A 26,910-nucleotide genomic window follows, 5' to 3' on the forward strand; every position below is an offset into this window, starting at 1 on the left:
GCTTCGAGAATCTCCTCGCACCTCATCTAATATTATCTGCTCAAATTGTACTAAGCGGGGGAAAAAAAACTGTCGACAACCTTAGCCAACTGTCTGTGGCCTGAACGGTCTCGTTACATTTCTTCACTTCAGACTGATCCCCGTAGTGAAACTGTTCTGTCTACATTCCTTCGACCTTCCGGGCACTGCGCCCGGCTGCTCCATACATTAAGCGCTTGTCTGCGTGTTCGCTTAATGAATAATGCTCCATCGATCTTCCACTGTTGTGCAGTCCGCCGTTGACACATCACCGACAAGTGCGTGCTGTTTTTAAAGATAGTGCAACCACTGGAGACGTAGGAAGCAGTGTTCCTCAATTAGTTCGCGTGGTACCTTCAGCGCAGCAGCAGTGACAGCGCGTGGTTCGAGAACGATGCGGCACACGAAGTGAAATTCATCGCGAAGCGAAAACAGTTTGAGTAGTAGAAGTCGTCGAGAGCCGTGGACACCTACGTCCGAATTACTGTTCCAGGATTGTGGGTGGTGAAGCCGGTCGATATGCTGGCGTGAACTTAAGAGGCGTGGTCAACAGCTTCAGAGGTTCGCACCAACTGGTTTTTTTTCCCTCTCTGCAGCCTAGTTACGTGGATGCGGCGCTGTTTAGACAGGTACGTTGCGACATTAAAGATCAGTAGTTTACCGACAGGTGTCTCACACGGATTGCTTACCGCCTGAAATATTCATTTCCGACCATTGGTTTCTTATCACAAGACAGCTGATGATCCTCTGTCGCCTGCTTGCATTTGAACTACTTACGATCGCATAAATTGATAAGACCTCTTCTCCAGTTCTATAAAATTTAGTTTGTTAGAGCTAGCCGCACTTATGAAATTCGATGCACGAATTTTCTTCTTACTGATGATGTAATGATCGAGTCACTCCTGCGAATGGAAGTTACGCAATTCGAAGTCGTCTGATTTTATTTGCGGTCTGTGAGGGCTGTTAGCATATCTCTTGAAGGATCTGGTGAGTTTCTTTCAAATTACTCCATTGTCCGCCACCCGCAGTGAAAGCGAAAGGCACAGGTATGAAAGTTTATACGCTTCTCGTGGGCTGCGAAACGATACGCGGTCTGCGGTTCAATTCCGCGAGGCCAGCAGTTCGCAGGAAAAGTGTTTCGCAAGCGACAGACAGGCGCGTGCGCCGACATTGTCTGCAGGCGGCTGTGTGCTGCAGCTGCTGTGCGGCGCTCACCGACACGGAAGCCCACCAGGGCATTCCGGAAGGTTTACGTAGTATTACGGAAGTTGCTAGCTGCCAAATCTGATTATTGAAGGTTTCCAACTGAAAACGCTTGGGAAGAACTTTCTTCGAACGTCGTCATAAATACCAGAAAGTGACAGCACAAAGGAATGAAGATTAGAGTTTAATGTTGCGCCCACAATGACATCATTAAAGACTGAACACAATCTCGTATAGGGGAGAGATACAGAAATAAATCGACCGTACCCTGTGCAAACTAACCACCCCGCTATTTGCCTTAAGCACTTTGCAAAACTACGGTAAACGTAAATCTTACCTGTTGGATGGTGCTTTGAACCGGCACCCTGCCGATCTAGAGTTCAGTATCCCAGCAGTGTCTCAGCTGTCTTGTTCAGTGATAAAACTCTGAGAGAAACAGATAAATGAAGACTTCAGCGTAGTGTTCCGGAGCTTAATTTTTTATTTGACAAACTTCACCGCTCTGGAGATTTTCCTTTTCCTACGCATCCATCCATCTATTCTAAAGCTTTTTGCATTAGAGCCTTTTCTCCCGATTCATCATTTGCGATTTACGTTAATCCTGCTACACGACAGAGTATGCAGGATCGAAGTTAGGGAGAGGGAACTAATTTTAATTTGGTATTCAATAGCCAAGATAGGTTTCGACAGATATAACTGTCATCAAAACATTTTTGTTACTAATCGTGTCCTCATGCCGTCTCTACGGTGCATAAAACGTAGCACTTCACTTCATATAAAGTGTTTGTCAGAAATAAAAATATTTACCGTTCGAATCAGAAAGTACAATCTAATTTTAAGTTTTGTAAAAACGTGGTGTGACGCAAAGAGCTAAACTTTTTAGAAAGAACTCAAAATGAAAAATTGCGTTTCTTCGTCACCAACCATATAAAAATGCTACCAATACGTACTATCTATAATGTATGTAACTGTGCATAACGTCCGACCAAAACGTTACGAGACTGACGTCACCTCCAGCGTACACGCTACGTCACCGCAGTAATTACTGTCGCACTTTGAATTACGAACTGTAAACAACATACGTATATTCGCTAGTCAGTTGTGAGCAGGCAGTGTTAAACAGTGGAGGTCTGCCCTGACTGTCTCATCGTGGCTGTGTCACAAATAGGGATGGAGGCACATTTCTAAGTCAAATGTTAAAGAGATTCACTAGAATTTCCTGACGAACAGAGAAATTTATGCGAAGTTTGTCCTACCTACACTTTGACTCCCGAACAAAAACGAGGCATGGTCGTCAGCTGTGAATCGATTGAAATGCAAAGTTCCTTTAGAGAAAAGATCACCATGTATGACAACATGTGCTATTATCGATAAGAACGACACGCGACTTTATCTACATTCCAAAGCACAACTTTTCCGTAAGTTGTCCACAGTTGTATGGACGTTCTGGGCGTTGTTCTCGAGTGGGGGACACACCACGTTGAACACTGAACAATCAAAACCAACAACTTAACTTACTTCCTTTCTTTGTTAATGCAGTCAAAAAACTTTTAGGACTGACGAGGTACGGTTTGTGCGCTATTTCTGAAGTTTTTTTTTTCTTCAGGCGGAGGCAGGTAATTCTCAGATACACACGACTACTTCCTATATTCCCATTTTTAGTACATCTTGTCACTGATTGTAAACAAGGCAAATAAGTCTGCGAATTGAAGGTACAACGGTGCTGGAAGTTTTCAAAGCGGGCAGCCGGCCAGTATTTTGAGTTACAAGGACAATAGCGACGGAAGGCAAAACTGTTTTAAGATTCGTAACACATGATTCTGCGTAAACTTCCTTCTAGTCACTGTAGATAAATATTCTGCCTGTCTTCAAATTGATACTGAAACGATACTCCTGTCTGACGGTATAGGATGCGAATACAGTTAGCAAAGATCGTAATTTTTCTCCCTACGGGCACGCCCGTACAGCTACAGCTGATATCAATTCTGTTTTTAGACGATCTGTGATGCTTATATGCACTAACTCAGGGTTGGAGTAATAAAACCGCTAATGGACGCTACAACGTGTTCCAGCTACTGCGTCTAGTAAGCGGACGAAAAGGTTAATTCGCGTGTTGAAACTCATTTAAGGAATTTCACGTTCCGCTTTGTAAGCGAGTGTAGAAAAAGGAACGCAAAGTGAGCCAGTAGCGGCCTGTACTTGGGTGTTCCGTGCGAGTTGGCATCGCTGCGCACGCCTGTGCTTAATGTGTAGCTGCAGGAAATTTCATTGTTGTATGTCTGTTATTGTTCGGTGCTGTACCGAGTAGACCGTTGTGTTGCACACAGTTTGCAAATTTCAAGGTGGCGGAGTTAGAGCGGCAACGTGTCTGCACTAAATTTTGCGTGAAACTCGAGACAACCTTTACGGAGTCACGCCAAACGATGGAGGAAGCCTACAGTGATGAATGTTTGAGACGTACTCGCTGTTACGAATGGTTCACACGGTTTAAAAACGGCGCGACCGGAGAAAGATGTCCCTCGTTCAAGACGTCTATCGACGACGCTCATGTCAGGAACATCAACGAAATTGTGCGTGCCAATCGAAGACAGACTGTTCGAGAGGCTGCAGAAGAATGCAGCATTCCAGTTGGGTCATGTAATCAAATCCTGACCCAGCATCTCTGAATGTGTAGTGTTGCCGCCAAGTTCGACCCAAGGCTCATGACTGCAGAAAGACCTTCGCCTCGCAATCTGTGAAGAGCATTTGCATGGCGCAAATGAGAACGAGATGTTTCCTGAGAGAATCGTAACTGGTGATGAGACGTGGGTCTACGGTTACGATGTTGACACCAAGATTCAATATTCACAATGGGTCGGGAAAGATTCTCCAAGGTCAGGTCAAACGTGAAAGCCATGCTGATAGTTCTCTTTGACTTTGAAGGATTAGTAATCGTGAATTCGCGCCACAGGAACGAACTGTTAATCCATAGCGTTATCGTGACGTGTTGCGACGCCTGCGAGAAAATGTGAGAGTGGCCTGAAATGTGGTGAGACAATTCACAGCGCTTTCATCACGACTCCCAACTTGATGACCATTACTCAAGAATCGGCTGAACGAGATTACCGTAGTCACTTAATTCGTAAAGGACTTCAGATTTGTTAGGAATGTCGCAGGGACCCTCACACAGCACTTGTATTATATATACAAGGACTCTCCACTTCCGGAAGCAGTCTTTATGCGCCCCTTGCCGGATCGCTCGAAGCTCCGTCTACGACTTTTTTTTTATCTCGTCTCTCGTTGGAAATCGTCTACTGAGCGGGGTTTTCGCAGGGACCACGTCTGATGGGTACGGAGGATGATGCAGCACAATTATTTAGTTTTTTGTACAACAATCATGCAACAACAGGGATGAATGTGCGGGTGCATTGTCGTGATGCCGTGTTAGGTAGAGCCGGCCAATGTGACCGAGCGGTTCTTTGCGCTTCAGTCCGGAATCGCACTGCTGCTACGGTCGCAGGTTGGAATCCTGCCTCGGTCATGGATGTGTGTGATGTCCTTGCGTTAGGTTTACGTAGTTCTAAGTCTAGGAGACTGATGACCTCAGATGTTAAGTCCCATAGTGCTTAGAGCAATTTAAACCATTTTGTTAGGTAGAATTAACAGCAGCGACTGAGGAGATGCGAAGAAGCGAAGCGCGTTTCGGCAAATGTACGCTTAATAATCGTGACAGCGTCACAGAGGTACTCATCGAAAAGTGGCAGACGCTATAAGAGAAGCTATTGCACGAAGAGAGCTAAAATTCTACGAATATACGTTTGAAGAACGAGGTAAGGTAAGTCTCTGACGGTAAAATCAGAGGAAGCTGAGCTCAATCGGGGACTTGCCGAGCGTACTTGTTTTCGATCATCATTCATTCGCGAGTGGAACATGAAGTGGAGGGCTGGGGTCAGGAGGTCGCGATGATGGTGGTGGCACGAGACGCACCCTTCGCCATAGATTGTGTGGTGGCTTGTCGTGTAGAGTTGCAGATGTTTACGTAAGAAGTTCATTTCCCTTTTAATTTATAAGAAAAATTATGCTAAATTTGCACAGGATGCGGGCTTAACCTTCGTACATAACTGTTCGCCTAGTAATGAAACTGCTGCTCTTTTCAACGATTTCATCCACTTTTGAAGTAGCGCATATAGCACTATTAGCACGCCGTAAAAATCACTGTCTTTTAGACACCGTCATGCGGAATTTTGAAGTTCCTCCGCATGTGGGGGGATACATCGGGATGCTAGTCTGGTGGCGCTAGTTCCGGATTACATGGCAAGTAAGGGAAGGAGTATAGGTACCTCAAGCAATGCACAGTTCAGATCTGTGGGGTCTCGCATCATAAAGGAGATGTACCGATGTTGATTGTGTGTTAAATAGCAGTTCTCACGTTTCTCTCAGGAGCAAGTTACCGAGTGTCGCACAAATCACGTCACCGTCGCGTCCATCCACCTCCCCGATTGTGGGCAGACCGCAAACTATGTTTCCCCACGAGCAGTCTCTCTCTCTCTCTCTCTCTCTCTCTCTCTCTCTCTCTCTCTCTGCGCACGTCCGCTTCTGCGTCTCTGCTGACTGCTTACTACAGCTAATTTAACTCTGCGATCAGGCCCTGACCGCCACGTCATAGCGCTTCATGTGGATGCCGCGTAGAAGAGGATGTGGTGAAGCACAGCGCTCTCCCCGCCGTTGTGGGCCTTTCGCGGCTTTCTGCTACTAGCTGGCTCCCCAAGTGTCTCACGATGCTAATCGCGCCGCAGTAAAGCCCTATGCCATTTACGAAACTTGCACCTTAATGTCTGCCATTTTTTTTCCAAATTCGATAATGCGAAAGACGGACAGGAAACATAGCATCAGAGAAGTAACAGTAACTTAAAATATCGGCGTCAGTGCGAACGTTATTTCATCGTTTTACGAGGTAATAAGCACAAGACGGTACTTTCTAACAACTACTCGCGAAATCGTAAAACACAACATCCACTTCACATCGGACTGTGCGCTGGAACTAATCATCCCGACAAGTCTAACAGGTTCCGGCCGCTGACTAGATACTCGCAGCAGCCGGATCTGCCTTTCGCGGGCAAAATCTCACCACTGGTAGAGCCTGGTTCGAGTCGCGGTTCGGCACACAACTAATCGTGAAGATTAAATCTGTTACAAAACCGGTCTGAAAACTTGCAGGTCCCGTTCTCAGCCGTCAATACTTGTTTCAATTCTGTTAATGCCAGTACAACATTTTTCACGTACGGGCGACTGCGGCACAAATCCCTTGTTTACCGCAAGGTATGTGGTGGAGGTTACTTGTGTAATATCTAACACTCCCTCCCTCACTCACTCACTCACTCACTCACTCACTCACTCCCTCCCTCCCTCCTCACATTTTTTTTCCACTTGCATTCGAGAATACTGAACGGGAAGAACGGCGGCCTGTGCGAATCCGTATCATTACTAAATTACGTTATTAAATCGTAATGGTAAGGAGGGGAAGTAGAACGCTGCGTGTCTTTTTGCAACGGACGGTCTCAGAGTGTTGTCAGTAAAGCTCTCCACGATGCATAACACCTCTCGTAAACTGCCTGCCACTGGAGTTGACGAGCATTTGCTTAATGTTCTCCCTCTTCTGAACCAGTTGTTTCTCTCTCTAGATATCTTCTACTAATCCTACTTGATAACTGTCACACGCTGACGAAATCTCAAGAATCTGCAGAAAGACGGTTTCCCACGAGTTTGGGTGAACGAGGACGCTTAATGAATCTGATTCGGGTCTTTCACCGGGAAGCTATTGAAGCGTTTTATTTTACGAAGGTTTTCCTAACTTGCACACATTTCTCAACAGTCGGAGGTTTCAGTTTTATTTACAATGATTTTACATTCACTGTTACATTCTCGAAAATTCGTCGTTTCTTAACAGTCGGGTGCCTCACATGCTACAGTCAGACTAGCCTACTATCTGCAATGCGGAGAAAGGAAGCTTACCGTTCAACGACTTGTAGATACACTATGTGATCAAAAGAATCCGGACACCCTGAAAAACATGCGTTTCTCGTATTAGGTGCATTGTGCTGCAACCTACTGCCAACTACTCCGTATCAGTGACCTTAGTAGTCATTAGACATCGTGAGAGAGCAGAATGGGGTGCTCCGCGGATCCCACATACTTGGAACGTGATCAGGTGATTGGGTGTCACTTGGGTCATACGTATGTACGCGAGATTTCCACACTCCATTGTTTCAGATGTCACAGTGAAGTGGAAACATGAAGGGATACGTACAGCACAAAAGCGTACAGGCCGACCTCGTCTGTTGACTGACAGAGACCGCTGGTAGTTGAAGACGGTCGTAATGCGTAATAGGCAGACGTCTATCCAGACCATCACATAGGAATTCCAAACTGCATCAGGGACTACTGCAAGTTCTCTGACAGTTATGCGAGAGGTGACAAAATTTGGAGCGGCCACACATCAAGCCTGTAAATGCCACATGACGCCTCGCGTGGTGAAAGGAGCGTAAACATTGGACGATTGAACAGTGGAAAAACGTTGTGTGGAGTGGCGAATCACGGTATACAATGTGGCGATCAGATGGCAGGGTGTGGGTACGGCGGATGTCCGGTGAACGTCATCTGCCAGCGTGTGTAGTGCCAAAAGTAGAATTCTGAGGCGGTGGTGTTATGGTTTAGTCGTGTTTTTCATGGAGGGGGCTAGCACCCCTTGTTGTTTTGCGTGGCAGTGTCGCAGCACAGGCCTACAGTGATGTTTTAAGCACCTTCTTGCTTCCCACAGTTGAAGAGCAATTCGGGACGGCGATTGCATCTTTCAGCACGATCGAGCACCTGTTCATAATGCACGGCCTGTGGCGGAGTGGTTACACGACAATAACGTCCCTGTAATGGACTGGCCTGCACAGAGTCCTGACCTGAATCCTTCAGAACAGCTCTGCAATGTTTTAGAACGCAGACTTAGTGCCGGACCTCGCCGACCGACATCGATACCTCTCCTCAGTGCAGCAATCCGTCAAGAACAGGCTGCCATTCCCCAAGACACCTTCCAGCACCTGATTGAACGTATACCTGCGAGAGTGGATGCTGTCATAAAGGCTAACGGTGGGCGAACACCATACTGAATTCCAGCATTACCGATAGAGGGCGCCACGAACTTTTAAGCCATTTTCAGCCAAGTGTCCGGATACTTTTGATCCCATAGTGCAGCATTTGGGGGGGGGGGGCAACAACTTTTATTGCACAAGGGTGGGGAAGGAGATTATTGTGGCTTTGTTTCAAGGAATAACTGCGGCAATAGTCTTGCCCCGACAACCAAAGTGTCTGCGGCTAGGCTAGAAACTAAAGCTGCTCCCTGACACGTATCCAGTGACGCCGTCGTGAACCCCAACTGCACGATGACATCATCGGTATGTTGTCTTCAACAGTAATCCAGTACCCGGCCGAAGATGTCAAGTTACATGTTCATGCCAGTGGGGTAAATGATAGTTACTTTGTCGTTTTGGTGTTAACGCCGTTGACAGTATTACCGTCAGTTGGCACTATGGGACCAACACAATAGCGTCTTGAAATAGCAAAAATTCTGCAAGAATATTGGTAGGTCAATTATGAGGAGATTTGTGCAATAACAGGGTATTTCGGCTGTTCTGCAAACAGAAGCGAGAACAGTTTTTGTCCATTCCATTTGGGTGATAGCGCGACAGTTAAAGGATCTGTACACTATAGCTAAGACTGGAGTTTTTGTTTGAAAAATCATTGTTTCCTGACGCATGTCCAGTCGCTATCAGGGAGAAACCAAATGGAGTTCGCACGTTTAGCTTTTGTTTCCGTCGCTTGTATTCGCAGACAATGGAGCGTCTTATTAAGAAGACAAGTCGTGAAGAGGCTAGTGGTAAATACTTTTCAGCTTTCAGATGCCAACGTTTCAGTGTGAGAGACCCACTTCTGGTCGGGATATTTGGAGCGGCCACACATCACACCTGTAAATGCCACATGACGCTTCGCGTGGTGAAAGGAGCGTAAACATTGGACGATTGAACAGTGGAAAAACGTTGTGTGGAGTGGCGAATCACCGTACACAATGTGGCGATCCGATGGCAGGGTGTGGGTACGGAGTGGCCGTGCGGTTCTAGGCGCTACAGTCTGGAGCCGACCGACCGCTACGGTCGCAGGTTCGAATCCTGCCTCGGGCATGGATGTGTGTGATGTCCTTAGGTTAGTTAGGTTTAATTAGTTCTAAGTTCTAGGCGACTGATGACCTCAGAAGTTAAGTCGCATAGTGCTCAGAGCCATCAACCTAAAGAATTTATCGGTAGTCAGCTCCTACCCCACTGACGAATTTCGTAATAGTAAGTACAGGGTGCCGCAAACCTATTGGATCAAAGTAAAACCAGTGGTAGTGGGTCCACAGCTGATTGTATTGAAATTGGGAACCAATGATCGGAAATGCATAATTATTGTGTCCCAGATATACACAGCGTACACCGCATAATAAGAACGTAGCTCATAGTAATTGTTCAAAGTGCCGAGCGCATGCGTCACAGGTTAATGCGCCGATGCATTTCGTGCAGTCGTCACACGAACCATGAGCTAAGTTGTGAACGGCGTGTCTGTCTGGTGGTCAGGACGTACGCTGTTCACCACCTGCTGCCTGTTCCCATGTACAGACAGGTACCCGGAACCTATGCGAGGGTGCGGCAGAACTGTATGCACCGGCCCAATACATGCATTGAGACCGGCGGTCAACATTTTGAAAAGTCTCCGTGAGCGACATTGTTATACGGTGTACGCTGTGTATGTCCGTAACAGTAAATATGCATTTCCGACCATTGGTTCCCTATCTCAATATAATCGGTTATAGACCCACTACCACCTTTTTCAATTTGACCCGGAAGCTTCGAGACACCGTGTTATCATGTAAATAAAATCTGGCAGTCGCACAGCTTCAGTAAATGTGATATCTGAGTAAACAATTGTTTTAAAGTGCTTTGTGCGTGATGGGGCTAAAACAGTTGTTGAGTTCACTTTTGGGAGTGTACATTCATTTATGCGTTTGTGATAGGTTTGAAAACAAGCTTCAAATGAAACTAAGTTTTCGATTTTTTTTCTTCGTATCCACTTGGAAACTGTGGAGGTAATAGTAGCATGTTCCTTCTTCTGTAATAGTCTAGTGTGTTTTTTTTATGACATGTTATCCTCTACAACCTCATTTCGCATTTATCGAACACAAATGTCAATCTATCCTTGCATCTATGGGCCGGAAATTGTGTATTTTCGTCTAAGGATTGCAAATTCTTAATACAGTCTCTTGTATTTGAGTCGCCAGACGGGAAATAAAATATGCATGTAACATTTGCTTAGTGTGGATGCTCTTTGGTTGCTTAGCTCAACAATTGTTGGCTATCAGAAAACGAAATAATTCACCTTCTGAGTCAGAACGCAATGCTCGTCTGTCGCGGCACTCCCTCACTTTGAGGGAAGCCGCTCCCGCTTTGGAGTCGTGTGTAGCACACATTAACGGTGTCTTCCTACTGGTGGACAACGCCGTCTTATCACCGACCTAACTCCCGGACCAGCAAACACACAACGAATGGGTCAGGCCGACTATTGACTGGGGCGCCCTCCTTCCGTACTTTGCTCACGCTCGATAGCAACCGTTGAGCTTTATAATCTGTAGTGAGTCTCACCCATCTAGTTGTTACCAGTGAACGGGAAACATCAAGTTGAGTGATTTAGTTTTTCCTGGTTCTCGTCTTAGCGTACTGACACAATCGTGCAGTCTTACTCGCTGTCCCATGAAGGGCAGTGCAAGATCATATGCTTGAAGACGTTAATGGAAATCGTGAATACCCTCGAATAGAAATGGACATCTTAAGACGATGCAGTGAAATAAATGCGATGCAGCAACGAGTATTTTAATGCGGAAATGTTGTGTTCGTGATACATCGATGTGACGCTGAACGCCCTTAGTATTAATTACAAGAAGGAAATGTTCCATCTCCTCCCCGTGTGCGTTTTACTGATCATCAATTATGACAGCTCAAGCGCCGTTTGCAACGCCCGCTACTCCCTCCCTGTTGCCTCACTATCAGTCCTGTCGCGTCATGACGTGTTATGACAGACCGATGCCTTCCTTCATGTTTTTCAGCTTTGATAAAAGTAACTCAATCCTGGAATCGTCGAAGACATCAGGTGCCTCAAATCTTAGCTAGAAACTTCAGATGTTGGACGGTTCGTTTTGTTCTAAGCAAAATACTACCTTAGACTTCTGGCAACAGAGGGCGAACTTCAACGCTAATACCATCTTTCAAAGCTTAATTTTTACCATGTAATTAAGTATCCAAGATTTTCTTTCGCAACAACCCCAGCAGCCAGTCTCGTTACATGCACCTAACGTCATATTAATCTGAAAGAGAAGGAAACCGAGTTGCAAAGGCAGTACGCTGTCTCAGTCACGTAATGTGAGAGATTGACGGCAAAAAACCCGAAACAAGATAGTTTACTGCAGTTAAAAATTGTCTCAAGCTTTAACACAGTTTTCAGTTTCGCAATAGTACGGATACTGTCAACGTTAGGAATGTTTGTGCAATACATGGACGTACGACTCTCGGTCACACCATGGTAACGATTTATTAATGTACAAATGGCTTCTCTCAGGAATACCGTGTGAAAGACTGGGCGTAAATAGTCAGATCGTGACAAAATTTAAAAGTGTGGGAAGGATTGGGAACTTGGTTCACATGTCCAGGAATGTAAAAAGTGCGGTTTGCACAACTTTAAGAACTTGGTATCCTATGAATATAAAGTCACCGAGTCACAAGTGGAATGTGTCGACCTGCATAAATACCTAGGTGTAACGGGTTGTAGCGATATGAAATGGTTTAGCTGTGCGTACAGCAGGTGGCAGAGTACGATTCATTGGTAGAATACTGGAAAAAGGAGACTGGGCACGAAACACTCTTACAACCCATCCTAGAATATTGCTCTAGTGTGTGGAACCCACGTCAAATAGAACTACAAGGGGATACTGAATATATACAGAGAAGGGGAGCACGAATGATCACAGGTTTGTTCGAGGCGTGGGAAAGTGCCACGGAAATGCTGAACACCTGAACTGGCAGACGCTTGAAGATAGGCTTACACAGGATAGATGCAAACCAACTGCCAAGTTTCAAAACTTTTGACTGCTGACTTTAGGAATAAACTACAACCCCTCCCATAGGGATCGTTAAGCCACGTTTGAATAATTACAGCACAAAAGAAGACATTTCAATTGTCATTCTTCACACGATCTATACACGAATGGAATGTCAGAAAGCCCTAATAACTGCTACAATGGTAAGTGCCCTCTGCCATGCCCTTCACAGCGATTAGCAGAGTATGGATGTAGATGAAGGCGAGTAGCATATCGTCTGGATTGGCCATGTGCCTCCGGTAAGTGGCTCGGTAAGCAAGTTCGAAAGGTCTGACAACTGGAAGGTGCTACCACCCCCAATGCGACCATACCTACTAAAGCGCTGAGGTATTATAACCTGTCTTTGGGTTGATAACTTTCAATGTCTGTATTTGACACTATACATGCCCCACAAGAAGAAGCTGGTGTTGAGATAAAGCATACTGCGGCTGAATTTAGACACGGGACGCCAGTGGATTCAGAACGCGTACTAGGTGAGCGGTACTGGAAGAAAACAGCTACAGAGTTCGAAATAAAATTGCCAGAGTATAATGTGAAGTTTTCTGAAGGTTCTTCAACATTTGTACACTAGGTCTAGAGCAGAATCATCCCTACTGGTTAAGTTCTAGGAACGCGGCATTTTCGGAAGTTAGGTGCGACACCAGAACAAAGAACCGTTAAACTGACTGATTAAGAGGCTACGCCCGTGTAGGTATGGATAGCGTTTCCACGTCTGCTGTTGCTTGTGAATGGCTCGTGTGCTCAGTAAAACTTTACGGGGCGATTCTTAGAATGGGCAGGAAGGGCGGGAGGAGGGGGGAACAAGGCAACAGCTGTTCGGGAAACACGAGGCGCGCAGCGGGGCCCTCAAAGTCAGCGGGTGCGGAGGTGAAGGGTTATGGAGACGATAATTTGTCTGGAGGAGCGGCGGGGGCCGAGGCTGGAAAAACAGAGGGCCGAGCGAGGGGAGGAGCACGGAAACTACAGCAGTCTGGAATCTCCGGGCTCCAGAGGTGCGCCAAACTCGCCAGGCGCAATTATCTCCACTGCTTAATGGCCCGTCTTACACCTGGCAGGCACCCACCACCCATCACACTGGAGTGCAAGTCTGCTCGTGTTTAATGGCGTCAGTGCAACACAATGCGCGAAGCACGGTGGCTGCGGAAAGAGCAGTTAGTCCCGCAGGAGACGAACATCAGCGGAGAAACTTACCGAGGTACCTCTTCGCACAGTTTTCTTATAATTTTCGTTGTCCGTGAGAGACTGTTCTGACACTGGACGGGCACAGCAGTAGTAGTAGTAATAATAGTAGATCTACAAATTATTTTCACACAGCAGCTCTGCCGATATGTTTCTGCGTAACTTCTGGACGTGAGGATATTCTGTTAAGTTTTAACACGAATGAAGTGTCCTCGTAATGCGTTCACTTGCGGCGAGTTCGCCAAGCACTTCCTCGCCAGATGGTCGACGTCGTCCGGCGTGTGCCTGCCAGTGAAGTTTCCTGAACACTTCTGCTACACCCGCTTGCCTGTGGTGAGTCTCACTGACCTGCTCGTCCCACGGTGAATCCCCTCGTCACTCCGATGTGAAGTGGGTCCCGCAGAAGGGCAATGTTCAACGCTAGTCGAACAGGCGTGTCTTAAGGGGGTCTCTTTCGTAGATAACAGCAATTTCCTACCATTCTACGAATACACCCAACCCCGCTGCTCTGTTTACCAACAACCGAACTGATGTAATAGTTCTGCCTCCTAATCTCGACGTAATATTACTGCTAAATGTATAACGTAACTGATTAGCTATTAATCTTTAATTAGGATGCGAAAGGCTTTTACAGTTCAACGTTTCGCGGGAACTAGACATTCCCCTGTTTCTAGTGCTAGATGCCAGCCTTTGCAATAATACAAAGATCACTTAGAAAATATGAAGTACATACAGTTCTCACGTGATAGGATTTGTTCTTCACCAACTTCTTCACGTACGTTTAAAACGGTGTTGCGTCTTATTTTATCCGCTGAAATGTAAGAGGATAATCGTCATATTAGTCGTTCCTGGACGTGTAAGGCACTGCATCTGCGCCTGTATATGACTCTCCATCGCGGACATCTTACTGCGTCGTCCCTCCCAAGAAACTTAGTACGTTATGCAACAGCAATATATTTTCTACAGAAGGCTTTCAAGATGTAATGAAACTATACTATTTCCTTTTATCCTCTGTTTTCTAAGTGCCCTAGAACTCTCTCTTTACTTAAGGAAGCACTCTACAATGCATATGGTTACCGCTTACAGTTAGACTTCTTTTTACATAATGGGCCTTTGCGAATCGCCCACACATGCACCCACGTACAGATAACAAATACATGTAACTAGTACAAATAAGAAAAAAATTTCTTATAAACATGAAAGGCATTTAACAGCCATCCGTATTATAAACACGCATATACTTTTGATATAAAAACCCGGCAAAACAAATCGAGAAGACAACAGGGATTACAAGTTTTATTTCCCACCATTTACACACACACACACACACACACACACACACACACACACACACATTATATATATATATATATATATATATATATATATATATATATATATATATATATATATAGCTAGCATATTCTGTGACCTCTAACGGATATTTCTTATTCATAAATTTCCTTAACAATCTTTACATTCGATCGTAGTGGTTAATCCTCTCAAAAGACGTATGATTTTTTTATCTTCCACTTCGCCAGAATTACAAAGTAAAGATAGTGTTTTCCTTATGCGATGAGATGCAGTGAGAAAAGGCTTCACTACATAAACAGATTTCGACATACAGGAGTATTCATCATATTATAGGTTTGATGGCATTACATGCGTTTTTTGAGCGTAATGTTTTCTTCTAGTTATGTGCGAGCCTTGCCAATCTCTGGACTCTGCGCTGGGACATGTGTATCATCTTCCTTACACGAGATCACTGCTTCACTACCAAGAGAATCAGCAGTCGCATTTCCTTCTGTGTTGCTGCGCGCTTTACTTCGGTACAAGGTAACACTGCGCCACTTTTTCAGCTGGCTTCGGAACGCTGTTATGGCCTGGGCTATCCGGTGGTTTTTACGCCGTCGATAAAATTGCTTCAGGCCCAAGCTGGCAGATTAAGAATCAACGTGCGAATGTTTTCTTCTCGTACCATACGACAATACTTTAACTGTCCGAAGCTGACACAAGATCTGCCGTCATTAAAGGAATTTCCTTCGGGAGTTTGTGCTTAAATCCTCCTTGCACACTAGAATCTAAAGAAAGTGCATCTTGTCACCACCTTGTTCACTGAACCATCCGTACAGAGAACCAATGCCCATAAGGATCTGTTTCGGAACTCGCCCAAGACAACTTTGCCTCTCAGACATCTGGAGCTTTATGGGTAGCCCGTTCCTTCGTGGCTGTTTCGTTCATTGTTCCGCTGTCTGTTTAACAGAGACCTGTAAATCTGAAATTATGAGAAAGGGATATTCTCACAGGCGAAACGGCGACTTTCTAGGTTCCACGCTGTAAACTAGGCTGACGAGCGCCACGAGATTGAAGTTCTCGTTCCTCTTTGAGGGAACAAAAAGCGCCGACATTACTGCTTGACGGCTGCAATCAGATTTCCGAACACACACACACACACACACACACACACACACACACACACACAAGAGACTTGCCGGCCCTGCCCGCTGCTCTAGGGAGTTATGAATAAAAAGTCAGCCACGTCTCTTCTCTGCCCTGCGCTGCCCTAGGGCTGTGCATTATTCATGGCGTCTGCACTGCAGCGTACTCCGTGGTCTGGCTGGCGACTCCTCACCGACATTAACCGACGTCTGTCGCTGTCTCACTCTCAGCTGCGAACCCTGAAGTCGCCGTTCGGTACTGTAAACAACACGACACATCACCAAGATAGAGTCGCCTTGGACTGCTACATCATCTGCGAGTTACAAAAGGGTCGATGGTTTACTCGATGATGACAAAATGTAGCAGACCATAATTCTTAGTGAGAAACATCGACCAATACGTTAAGTAAAATTAAAGTCGTTTGGGATGAATGCCAGGGAGACTCCGAAGGGCTGTTTCAAACGCCTAACAGGAAATGTGTTTCCTATACACAGCGCCAGCAGTCACCTTTCCTTCGCAAAGTATGAGAGCTGTGTGTGTAAGTGTATCTGTTAAATGTAGATGACTAATGGTATATATTCGTGTTGGAGGTGATGACAGAGTGTGGAAGCCGTCGCCGGCACGTAGCCGCCGCCTCTCGAAAACCACCGTGGGGCCCCTGAGTTTAACGCCACCCTCCGATGGACGGATTATCAACAACAGTGTCGCATTCCCTCACTCCGTGAGGCACTGCGAGAAGTTTGGAATTTAATCCAGGACACTGGCGCAAAGACAGGTGATCAGGGACTTGACACCACCAACCCTTCTGTCGTCCCTGCCGGAAAGGCAAACGGAAAACTGCCAAAAACGCGCGGTTACGCGGACGGTCACCCATCCACGAACTGATCACGCACGACGGTCCTTAACGTAGTGATCTGACGGTACTCTGCTTATCCACCTCGCAAGGCCGTTGACAAAGCAGTGCGTCGATGCTGCTAGAGAACAGAAGGGAGAAACCTGTGTTACAAGCTAGAGCAGAGTGTGCACTTCAAAATGTGTGTGAAATCTTACGGGACTTAACTGCTAAGGTCATCAGTCTCTAAGCTTACACACTACTTAACGTAAATTATCCTAAGGACATACACACACCCATGCCCGAGGGAGGACTCGAACCTCCGCCGGAATCAGCCGCACAGTGCATGAATGCAGAGTGTGCACTTTCTGACAGATTACCAACTTAGGTCGATTCCACTTCTAGGACTTAAAAGGTAGCTGTAAACAAATGTTTAAGAAACTTAATTTTTATGTAAGAACTCGGGTTGTTGTTGAAACATTTAATTACTAACAGTTCTGAGCAAAACGATCATCAGGCGACGCAAAATCTGTACTGTTGTATTTATAGCACCGTTTCTTCTATAGCGTCAATAATAAACTATGATCGGTCATTCTGTGTCACGGTCATCTAGAGTGAAGCGCATTCATAAAATCAAGAAATCTTAGTACAGTGCCCATTTCTGTAGTCGCTGCTGCTACATGGACTGTACTTTGCATGCTACACCTAAAAACGGACACCTTTTGTATTACTGGGGCGCGTGTGGGGGCAGATACCATATATGCTCCTACATTGATTTTGTGTCGCTGGGATGTGAAACAACCACGCCAGCAACGTCTGTGGGTCTTATTCTCCATCCCGTCCGGTAGTGTTCAGTCAAGGATCGTATCACCAGTCCTAATACTACTGTTCAGTACTACGGAAGATCAGAGGAGGAGTTAAGATACGCTGAGCTGTATTATCCGGGAACCAGAAGTACCTTGACGAACGACATCCACCAGTTTATGGCTGAGAGCTTTCCGTTCTTAACATTTAGGCTGCGTGAAGAACTTGTTAGCGTAATTCTGAATCGCTGCATAGTTATGTAGACATATTAACGGAACTTTTTCTGCGTTTTCAGCCGTAATCAAACGGACGCAATCAGTTTGTTGCAAAACACACACACACACACACACACACACACACACACACACACACAGAGAGAGAGAGAGAGAGAGAGAGAGACAGAGAGAGAGAGAGACAGAGAGAGAGACAGAGAGAGAGAGAGAGAGAGAGAGAGAGAGAGATCCGGCTGTTCGGGCAACAGACTCATCTACATCTACATCTATACTCCGCAAGCCACCCAACGGTGTGTGGCGGAGGGCACTTTACGTGCCACTGTCATTACCCCCCTTTCCTGTTCCAGTCGCGTATGGTTCGCGGGAAGAACGACTGTCTGAAAGCCTCCGTGCGCGCTCTAATCTCTCTAATTTTACATTCGTGATCTCCTCGGGAGGTATAAGTAGGGGGAAGCAATATATTCGATACCTCATCCAGAAACGCACCCTCTCGAAACCTGGACAGCACGCTACACCGCTATGCAGAGCGCCTCTCTTGCAGAGTCTGCCACTTGAGTTTGTTAAACATCTCCGTAACGCTATCACGGTTACCAAATAACCCTGTGACGAAACGCGCCGCTCTTCTTTGGATCTTCTCTATCTCCCCCGTCAACCCGATCTGGTACGGATCCCACACTGATGAGCAATACTCAAGTATAGGTCGAACGAGTGTTTTGTAAGCCACCTCCTTTGTTGATGGACTACATTTTCTAAGGACTCTCCCAATGAATCTCAACCTGGCACCCGCCTTACCAACAATTAATTTTATATGATCATTCCACTTCAAATCGTTCCGCACGCATACTCCCAGATATTTTACAGAAGTAACTGCTACCAGTGTTTGTTCCGCTATCATATAATCATACAATAAAGGAGCCTTCTTTCTATGTATTCGCAATACATTACATTTGTCTATGTTAAGGGTCAGTTGCCACTCCCTGCACCAAGTGCCTATCCGCTGCAGATCTTCCTGCATTTCGCTACAATTTTCTAATGCTGCAACTTCTCTGTGTACTACAGCATCATCCGCGAAAAGCCGCATGGAACTTCCGACACTATCTACTAGGTCATTTATATATATTGTGAAAAGCAATGGTCCCATAACACTCCCCTGTGGCACGCCAGAGGTTACTTTAACGTCTGTAGACGTCTCTCCATTGATAACAACATGTTGTGTTCTGGTTGCTAAGAACTCTTCAATCCAGCCATACAGCTTTCCAATCATTTGGAACCTTCCGTTCCTCTAGAGAGTTGCGGTGCACGGCTGTTAGAAGGGGGGCAAGTTCTTTCGCGTACTCTGTGTAGAATCGAATTGGTATCCCGTCAGGTCCAGTGGACTTTCCTCTGTTGAGTGAGTCCAGTTGCTTTTCTATTCCTTGGACACTTATTTCGATGTCAGCCATTTTTTCGTTTGTGCGAGGATTTAGAGAAGGAACTGCAGTGCGGTCTTCCTCTGTGTAACAGCTTTGGAAAAAGGTGTTTAGTATTTCAGCTTTACGCGTGTCGTCCTCTGTTTCGATGCCTTCATCATCCCGGAGTGTCTGGATATGCTGTTTCGAGCCACTTACTGATTTAACGTAAGACCAGAACTTCCTAGGATTTTCTGTCAAGTCGGTACATAGAATTTTACTTTCGAATTCACTGAACGCTTCACGCATAGCCCTGCTTACGCTAACTTTGACATCGTTTAGCTTCTGTTTGTTTGAGAGGTTTTGGCTGCGTTTAAACTTGGAGTGAAGCTCTCTTTGCTTTCGCAGTAGTTTCCTAACTTTGTTGTTGTACCACAGTGGGTTTTTCCCGTCCCTCAAAGTTTTACTCGGCACGTACCTGTCTAAAACGCATTTTACGATTGCCTTGAACTTTTTCCATAAACACTCAACATTGTCAGTGTCAGAACAGAAATTTTCGTTTTGATCTGTTAGGTAGTCTGAAATCTGCCTTCTATTACTCTTGCTAAACAGATAAACCTTCCTCCCTTTTTCTATATTCCTATTAACTTCCATATTCAGTTGGAGACGAGAAGAACGTAATGTAGATAGGCTGGAGGTACAGAAAGACGAATGATTGGTAGACGGAGCAGGGAAGTTTGTTGCTGGATTTGCTACAAATAGGTCTGTGACGAAAACACGAGAAAAAGTAATTTCAGGCGGAAGCACATAACTGTAGACGGTAATTCGAGGGAAAGTCTCGAGCAGACCTCGACCCAGCAGTGAACGCCGAGTGGCGGCGGCCGCTGATAACACGGGACTCGCTTGCCAGAGCTCATCCGTGCCTACCTGCGGTGCCCCGGACCGTCACGTCGTCGCCACGGCGTTCAGACGCCCGCTGCCCAACTGCGGCCCCGTCCGGAACCCGGTGGCGCCGACATGACGGTCCACAGGCCGGAGCTCGCGGATTAGCGGGCCTGCGGTAACCAGCGCGCCGCGCCACCCACGCACGCTTTAGCAGCTCTCCAAGAGGACAGGACAGGGCCGCCGCCGACGGAGGATGCTAAGTTCACCGGACTTGCATACGATGTGACGTCATTATGACGTATACACGCTACATCGAAAACGATAGAAAACCGTATATCGACTATTCGACTTTTGTGAACTTTCGAGAGGTTGTGACAGTAGCGCTGTGCTCTGAGCCATTCGTTTAGATGTGTTTTGCGTTCCTTGCGTTTAAATCGTGTATTGTACTGCATTTGTGTCCTGTGCGTTGTTTTTCGTTTGCTCGTCTGTAATTGTGTGTTCAGCATTCGAGAGACTAATGAGAGAAAAGCTGAAAAGAGTTCAGCATCGATGACGACGGGCAATTGCGTGGTTATTGTGAATCTCAAGCAGAAATTGATGTACTTCTGACCCAGCTGAAGTGCGTCGGTTATTCGTACTCGGTGAGAAGAAGCACTCAGCAGCCAAAATCTTTAGATGCGTCAAGACACTAACCTTTGGTTAAGATTACATTGAGAAATCCACTTCCCCTCGTATTTCATCTCCGGTCGACGATTTTTCTTCAACACTGCCTCATATTTTTCTTTTTAAGTTCGAAATTCAATCATTCTACACACCAGTCATTACTGGACACTAAGGTACCTGTCTCTGCGGTCCGAGTGTAAAATTACTTGGAATTATGGTTAATAAAAGACTATCTTGGGATGGACATATAAATTACTTAGCTAACAAACTTGCACGAGTTCTCTTGCAGCTATATAAATTAAGAAAAGAAAGTCAGCAAGAGTATGCTGCTACAATCTAATATGTACTGACGAGACCAATTCGATGAAACCATACTAAAATATTGATAATAAATAAATATTATTTTCGGCGTAAGCATTCAATACAACAATCTCACAATCTAATCTGGTCGGGACATAAGAAGACTTCACTTTTTTACGAAACGTGTTCGTGGTGTTTTCAAGGCCACGGTCAGAAATATTTCTATTAATATCCAGCTCTTTTATTTTGGCGAAATACATATACGCTGCCACACTGAGCTGTTATCGGAATCGAACGTGTCAAAACAAACCACTAGCTGACGACAGTTTAGAATCTCCAACGTTCGTAAAAGTCGATAGGTGTGTTAATCGACTAAAGCGCATATACGTCATAATGACGTCACATCATATCCAGGATGGGTGAACTTAGCATCCTCCGACCCCGACAATGGCGGGCCGGAAGTGGCCCCGAGGGAACCTCTAGCGAGGTACTTGAGCGTAAAGGATTGGAGGCAGGGATGCACAGAGCGCGGCCCGCTCCTCGCCATTTTTGTATTTTTTTTACTATTATTTCGTAGAAGGCAGGTCCTTGCAGGACTTTGTTCTTTAGAGCCACGTCAGTCCAGCTGGAATAGGGCCCGAGGGATCCCAACCGGGACAACAACTTGTCTCACCGGAGCTTGTTTTTGAACTTTCAGACTCGCGCAACAATCCACTCGGAGCAGAAACAACTGGACCAGGGCGCGCAGAGAACGACACTCCTTAGTCGCCGGCGGTCTGTGTACTCCACAGTACATGCACTGCGTCAGCGAGCTTCACCGGCCTCCTCAGGAGGTTGTGTAGGTGTAAAAAATTTTTTTTAACTCACTGGGAACTACCCCAGAAATGTTGTCTCTTCACAATTGCGGAAGCTTCAAGTTCCATTTGCATTTATTTCTCTGAATTGTTGCTAGATGCCAATGAAACCCTCCCCCTTCCCCACGAAGAAAGAAGAAAACGAAGTTAGCTGTCAGCTTATTTGGTTCGCGCTAAATAAGACATTGATAAAGTCACCTCCTTATCGGGCGACGCTGTCCTGTGTGCTAGCGTAATCAAACAAGTGGGCACGATACGTGAACTGTAGAATAGAATAGAATAGTGATGGAGGACGGGAGTTCTCTGGCGTATTGCAGTAGATAAGGAAAGACCGAAAGATGATTTAACGGAAGATGAGCAGTCGACTTTAGAAGCCATACCAATACGTGTGTGTATAGCTGAAGACTGTAAAAGTCTAGCAGAGGCCTTTGTCTGGCGGTGAACTTAAAAATTGTCGACGAAGTAAGGGGCAGCTTGTAAAGGGAACCACAACGTAACGAAAACAATGGAAACCACTAACACACAGTTATAGAGTAATCTTCGTTACGAAACGCACTAAAGCTTGAGTAAGCTGCATAGTATACGTATTTCATTGTGGAAAGTGTAACATTAGCGCAAATACACCTTGCGCGCTACCAAATTCCCCTACTTCCAATATACTCGATGATGATGATGATGATTATTATTATATCCGGTTTGTGGGGTACTCAACTGCGTGGTTATGGCGCCCGTACGAAGTCCCAATCTTTACACAGTCCAGTCTCGCCACTTTCCCGAATGACGATGAAATGATGAGGACAACACAAACACCCAGTCCCCGGCCGGAGAAAATCCCCGACGCTGCCGGAAATCGAACCCGAGATCCCTTGATCCAGAGGCAGCAACGCTAGCCACCAGACAACGAACTGCGCGCAATACACTCGAAGTAACTGCTGTGGCAAATTAACGAGATATCTTAAGCTGCAACGTTATCAGTTCTTACAAGCGCCTTACCGTGTTGCAAGCTCAGTAATGCGTTAATGCCACTGCGACGAACAGTTCGACGTCGTGCCTGCAGAATGAATCTCGCTCAACACTGAGCGAGATGAGCCCTGTAATGGAACGCAACTGAAGTTTAAGATACACACATCAAAAATAGTTTTGCATCACCCCGGTTCCCAGAACTCCTGAAGACAGACGTTGACTGTGGATATTTTATGACGCACACAGTCCCTTTGACTGTTCAGAGATGCCACTAAACCCGCCCAAAGATGTAAACAACCATGCATGAGCAACGCCTTTTAGACGGAGGGAGTCCGACAGCCTATCTGTTACAGTCATTCCACCAGGGAGCAGGTACACGGCTCGTGTTGTCTGTAGTTCAACCACGCCTATAGACGGTCAATACCGCGGTTCGATCGCATCCGCAATGTTACTTTGTGCCAGGAAGGACTCTCAACAAGGGAAGTGTCCAGGCGTGTTGGAGTGAACCAAAGCGATGTTGTTCGGACATGGAAGAGATACAGAGAGACAGGAACTGTCGACGACATGCCTCGCTCAGACCGCCCATGGGCTACTACTACAGTGAATGACTGCTACCTACGGATTATGGCTCGGAGGAACTCTGACAGCAACGCCACCAAATTGAATAACGCTTTTCGTGCAGCCACAGGACGTCGTGTTACGATTCAAACTGTGCGCAATAGGCTGCATGATGTGCTACTTCACTCACGACGTCCACGGCGAGGTCCATTTTTGCAACCACGTCACCATGCAGTGCAGTACAGTCGGATCCAACAACATGCCACTCGGACCGCTCAGGATTAGCATCACGTTCTCTTCACCGATGAGTGTCACATATGCCTTCAACCAGACAATCGTCGGAGACGTGTTTGGAGGCAACCCGATCAGGCTGAGCGCCTTAGACACACTGTCCAGCGAGCGCAGCAAGAAGGTGGTTCCCTGCTGTTTTGGTGTGGGGCCGACATACGCCGCTGATGGTCATGGAAGGCGCCGCAACAGCTGTACGACACGTGAATGCCTTCCTCCGACCGATATTGCAACCATATCGGTAGCATATTGGCGTGGCATTCGTCTTCATGGACGACAATTCGCGGCCCCATCGCACACATCTTGTAAATGGCTTCCTTCAGGATAACGACATCGCTCGACTAAAGTGGCCAGTATGTTCTGCAGACATGAACCCTATCGAACATGCCTAGGATACATTGAAAAGGGCTGTTTACGGACGACGTGACCCACCAACCACTCTGAGGGATTTACGCCGAAACGCCGTTGAGGAGTGGGACAATCTGGACCAACAGTGCCTTGATGAATTTGTGGATAGTATTCCACGACAAATACAGGCATGCATCAAAGCAAGACGACGTGCTACTGGGGATTAGAGATACCGGTGTGTACAGCAATCTGGACCACCACCTCTGGAGATCTCGCTGTATGGTGGTACAACATCCAATGTGTGGTTTTCATGAGCCATAAAAAGGGCGGAAATGATGTTTATGTTGATCTCTATTCCAATTTTTTGTACAGGTTCCGGTATTCTCGGAACCGAGGTCATGCAAAACTGTTTTTGATGTGTGTACAATTACGCCTCTCAGGATCTCGCGTTGTCAAAGACGTCGCCACTTGACATCTGAATACGTTCAGGCGCCAACACGTCTCGTCCAGAGGAGTTCTGCGGTTTAGAAGCGCAGCTTTCATTCCGGCCATGAAGCGTACTGTGGTACATAGTTTAGCTGAAAAGAACGTTGGCAGCGTAAAGGGAGTCCCGGCAGGAGATCTGTTCAGTACGGCAGTGTCACCGAAAGCGTCGCTGCCACGGGCTGGTGGTAATTGGCGCTATCAGAAGGCACACAGCGGCAGCTGCGGACGCGCCGGGGACAGCTGGCCGAGGGCCACGTTGTCAGCCCTGTGCAGTGGGGGAGCACGCGGCACCCCTCCCTCTCTTCGCTCCACGTCATAATCGCTTCAAACGCTGCTTCGCAGCTGACACACAGGAAGGTCTGGCGTCTTTCAGTCGACGAATGACTGATCACCTATGCTGCTGAATGCCGACCTTACAGTTTCTAATACTAGCAGATAACTGCGTCCATTTGGCCTACAGTAGGGACGAGTAACGCCGAATGGAATGAACGAGTTATTTAGCAACGAATTTGATCTGTTGAGGAACACAGAAGGGAAAAAGGATACCAACAAATGGAAAAATGATTTTCTCAATAACAAAACCGTTTAAGTCACGGCAGAAGGTGTGGGCTAAAATCTATTAAGTAAGATTACGCAAATAACAATAATAATCTACCTCTGTCTACATTCATAATTTGTGAATCCTTAAGAAGTCTGTGGCATAGGGTACATTTCACTGTACGATGTACTAAGGTATCCCTCCTCTACATGCCCGGCTGGAGCGTGAAAGAGTGACTGCTTGTAACGACTCTAGGCGAGCTACTACTTGCTCAGTTTTGTCTTCCTGGTAAATACGTAAGAGCTGAAGTATGTACGCAGATTCTGTCCTGGTAATGGCATCTTCAGTTGTTCTAGGTGGGCTTAAGCAAGTGGTACTGTGGTTTCTTCAATGTATGCGCTAGTTAATTTCAACATTTTCATTACGCTTATTTGCATGCACTAGGTGTTCCACCTGATGTGTCCCACACCGGAGTGGTATTAGACTTATCGGCGTGATGATATAAAGCTTACTCTAGTTGCCATTTGCGTTAACACAAAAAAATCATCACCACCATCATAAACATCCTGCACTGTCAGCTCCACTGCAACGTAAAGCAAATTTTAGTGCACTGACCAGCTTAGTCTTTGTTTGAATTTATTTTCGGCCATTTTTCGTAAACCTGCGTCGCAGACTTAAATGACATGCGTCTATCCCTTCGATTCAATGAAATATGTATCGGACTGTAAGTGTGTGTGTGTGTGTGTGTGTGTGTGTGTGTGTGTGTGTGTGTGAGTGTGAGTGAGAGGGGGGAGAGAGAGAGAGAGAGAGAGAGAGAGAGAGAGAGAGAGAGAGAGAGAGAGAGCGCAACCGCAGCTGGCGTGTCTGCCATTCATGGGAACCAGTCCCCAAGCGTTCACACAACAGGGGGAAGGCACAACAAACACACCCATCAGATGAAACGTTCCCTCCCTCTTTCTCTCTCACCTCAGGCCAATGCTGGCGTCCATCACAGTCCAACACTCGACAGAACAACGTCGGATGGCATCTTACACCGCAATTACAATATTTTCTGGAGGTTGCACTGCAACATTCTTCACACTAAGCAGTACTATTACCTCATATAATATACTTCGGTGCCACGTACGTTCATTGATTTTTTAATTTTTTTCCGTCCACATATTATGGTTGTTTAAGTTTTTAGAAGGCTGTATGCAAGGTGAAATTATGAAGTGAAGGAAACAATTTCTGTTACAAAAAGATTTTAAATGGATTATACATGGTTATAAACATTTTAAGTTCTCCGTCAGTTCACCTGGTTTGCGAAATAATATGTCAGCTTTTTCTCTCCTGAAACCTGCTGCTCGCTGCACACCCGTAGATGTGATATCCTCAGCATTTAATCTTCCAGTCTGTTCATAAATTCGTCGTATAAGTGCCCATCCGTTTTTGCTTTTGCCTCATATAACCGATGCTTTATTTTCAGTTATTCTGCATATTTATGCACTGCTTTTAAGAACTCATCTTTACTAAAGACATAATCTGAGTATGTAAAATTTTAACATGGTCATAGAACGCTGCTTCCTGTTCGTTGCTGAATGTTCTCTGAAGAAATCTTATTTTCTGGAACAGGTTTTATGACCACCTCTTTGCTTTCCCGTAAAGCTGTAAGTCCATCACGTAACATACTTCTTTGAACTGAATATTTCTTACTGTCTGGACTATTCGTTTCATGTCATTTTCATC

At 46.0% G+C, this 26,910-nt stretch overlaps 1 protein-coding gene across 1 annotated transcript in view; it reads right to left on the reverse strand.

Moving 5' to 3' along the window:
- Nucleotides 1-26,910, reverse strand: part of LOC126092912 (uncharacterized) — a 671,478-nt gene that overhangs the window by 377,830 nt on the left and 266,738 nt on the right. The gene's annotated exons all lie outside the window — the stretch shown is intronic.

The sequence above is a fragment of the Schistocerca cancellata genome, chromosome 7 (assembly GCF_023864275.1).
Source record: "Schistocerca cancellata isolate TAMUIC-IGC-003103 chromosome 7, iqSchCanc2.1, whole genome shotgun sequence".
NCBI lineage: Eukaryota > Metazoa > Arthropoda > Insecta > Orthoptera > Acrididae > Schistocerca > Schistocerca cancellata.